We start from the raw sequence: 3,294 nt of genomic DNA on the forward strand, positions 1-3,294 counted from the left end.
GGGTTTCACCATGTTGGCCAGGCTGGTCTTGAACTCCTGACCTCAGGTGATCCGCCCGCCTCTGCCTCCCAAAGTGCTGGGATTTACAGGAGTGAACCACTGCGCCTAGCCCCCACTAATATACTTTCTAAGGAGGGTTCAAGGCAACTATTTGTGTATAAAACTATGATTTTTATGAGCTTTCATTATTTCCTTCAATTGCAATGACCACAAACTACTCTTAAAAGTCCTTCCTAACACAGGCCGAGCGTGGTGGCTCATGTCTGTAATCCCAGCTACTTGGGGGGCTGAGGCAGGGGAACTGCTTGAACCTGGGAGGTGGAGGTTGCAGTGAGCTGAGATGGCGCCACTGCACTCCAGTCTAGTGACAAAGCAAGACTCCTTTAAAAAAAAAAAAAAGGCCTTACAAGAGTTGTTACTCTTGAGCCATGAAAGGAGGCTCATGAAGTTACATCATCTTGCTTGAGGTCAGTGTATGGGAGGAGAGATTACTGAGTAAAGCACTACCAAGTTTATATCAATAACTCAACAAACAGGCACTTAAGATACACCTAAGATGTGCACTACCCAATTGTAAGCCCAAGCCCTCCCTGCCTCCAAGAGCTGACAGTCTAGTTGGAAAGATTCGACCTAAAGTAATAAGTGACCATGTGCTAAAAATAAATAGCACAGGCTGGGCACAGTGGCTCACACCTGTAATCCCAGCACTTTCGGAGGCCAAGGTGGGTGGATCACAAGGTCAGGGGTTCGAGACCAGCCTGGCCAACACAGAGAAACCCCGTCTCTACTAAAAATACAAAAATTAGCCGAGTGTGGTGGTGTGTGCCTGTAATCCCAGCTACTCAGGAAGCTGAGGCAGGAGAATTGCTGAGGCAGAGGTTGCAGTGAGCAGAGATCACCACTGCACTCCAGCCTGGGCGACAAGGCGAGACTCCGTCTCAAAAAACATAAATAGGTCAGGCCCGGTGGCTCACGACTGTAATCCCAGCACTTTGGGAGGCTGAGGCGGGTGGATTATCTGAGGTCAGGGGTTTGAGACCAGCCTGGCCAACATGGTGAAACCCCATCTCTACTAAAAATATAAAAATTATTAGCTGGGCGTGGTGGCCAGCGCCTGTAGTCCCAGCTAGTAGGGAGGCTGAGGCAGCAGAATCGCTTGAACCCGGGAGGCGGAGGTTGCAGTGAGCCAAGATCGCGCCATTGCACTCCAGCCTGGGCGACAGGGCAAGACGCCGTCTCAAAATAAATAAATACATAAATAAAATAAATAGCATAGACAATATGTTTCCTAAATGTTTTGACAAAGGAGATTCTTACTGCTGTGAGTTAGGGTGGTCAGGAACTAGCTTTAAGGCAGAAGAAAGAGATAAGCTGGGACTGGCAGGGTGGCAGGATTCTGAAAGGTATGAAGGAGGGTCCCACAGGCAGTCTTTAAATTTATGAAATACTGTATTTTCAACTCCACATTCCTTTCTTTTTATTTTTAAAAGAACCCTGGGGGTGGCAGGGTGAGGTGGCTCATGCCTATAACCTCAGTACTTTGAGAGGCCAAGCTGGAAGAAAGGATCACTTGAGCCCAGGAGTTCAAGACCAGCCTAGGCAATATAATGAGACCCCCATATCTAACAGAAAAAAAACTTTTTTTATTTAGCCAGGCGTGGTGGTGTGCAACTGTGGTCCCAGTTACTCAGGAGGCTGAGGCGGAAGGATTGAGGAGTCTTGAGCCAGGGAGGTTGAGGCTACAGTGAGACATGACTGTGCCTCTGCACTCCAGCCTGGGCAACAGAGTGAGAGGAGGGCGGGGAAAGAACACTGGGAGATAATAAGCCCAACATGCCCCTAGTTTACAGATGACAAAAGCGAAGATGAGAAGCCTTGACCAGTTGATACAATAAGCAAGGAAATCTGAGTGGTTTTTTCCCTTCTAGCCCAGCAATCAAGGCTAGTGGGGAAGAGAATGAGCAATATAATTCAACCAGAGCAGAGGACCTGTGAGAGACATTAAAAGATAGGTTAGGTCAGACTGGTCCCAATTGCCAAACCAAAGACTCTGAACTTCATCCCTTCAAGCAATAGAAGGATTTCTAGCATTTCGAGAGAAAGAGAGAAAGAAACTAGATGCCTAAAGACTCGTTAGTTAGCTAGGGACGGGCACTGCAATAACCCAGGTGAGAGATAATAAAGGTATGAATTTAAAAATACACAGAACAAATTAGATTTTAACATTTGTTTAAAATCCCCAAGAAAACCGTTGAAAAATCTTGTCTCTTTTGTGAATCTGTTTCAGGGAGAAAAACCTCTAACCAACAAATTTCAGGAACATTTACTGAGAGCCCAAAGGGAGTAATAATTGACCAACAATCTACCATCATTAGAGATTTTAAACAGGCCTGATAAATTAAAACTAGAATTGTCAATCATATTGCAGGAATCTCAAGTTCACAAAGTTCAGGCTACCTAAACAAGGAATACTTATATGCAACTCACTGAACGTTTTACTAAGTTTTCCACAGATTTCTTGATTTTCCATTCAGAGAAGTTTGAGTTGGTCAACCGAAGGCCGACTTATTTCCATAAGAAAGCCCTGACCCTGCTTACAGCACAGGATCTTGTAAAGGGCAAGGACCCAATAAACATTTGCAGAATAAATGAGGCCAGGCCTACGGTGCAGGAACTCCCTCCATCACAGGCAACTCGAATGCTAGTCTATTTCGAGTAAGATCTCAACATCCTGAAATCAAGTCGGGAAGAAAAACCCTCCGGTTAGCGTTCGCCAGCCTTCCCAGGTCGGGCCTCCTGCAAGGCCCTCACGGTGCTGTTTTCCCAAAGTAACGCCACCGTGCTACTTCCCGAAGATGACAACCTCTCAGCTCCCTGCCATGTTCCCCTCCCTCCAGCCAGATCCAGGAGTCGCGGATGCCTGGGGAAGTCGCCCAGCGGCCCGATCCTCGTCAGAGGAAGCGTTTTCGGGAGAGGGGGCTGCCGCCCCGACAAGCGCCTTCCCGCGCCCTACTCACCGTGGCCGGGCGGCCGTGCTCGGGGCCGTCAGCGGCGTCCAGGCATGTGTATAAGAGACAGGATCACAGGTGTGCCACCATGCCCTGCTAAGTTTTTGTGTTTTTAGTAGAGACAGGGTTTCACCATGTTGGCCAGGCTGGTCTTGAACTCCTGACCTCAGGTGATCCGCCCGCCTCTGCCTCCCAAAGTGCTGGGATTTACAGGAGTGAACCACTGCGCCTAGTCCCCACTAATATACTTTCTAAGGAGGGTTCAAGGCAACTATTTGTGTATAAA

The sequence above is a fragment of the Mandrillus leucophaeus genome, unplaced genomic scaffold (genome assembly GCF_000951045.1).
Source record: "Mandrillus leucophaeus isolate KB7577 unplaced genomic scaffold, Mleu.le_1.0 Scaffold170, whole genome shotgun sequence".
In the NCBI taxonomy this organism is placed as follows: Eukaryota; Metazoa; Chordata; class Mammalia; order Primates; family Cercopithecidae; genus Mandrillus; species Mandrillus leucophaeus.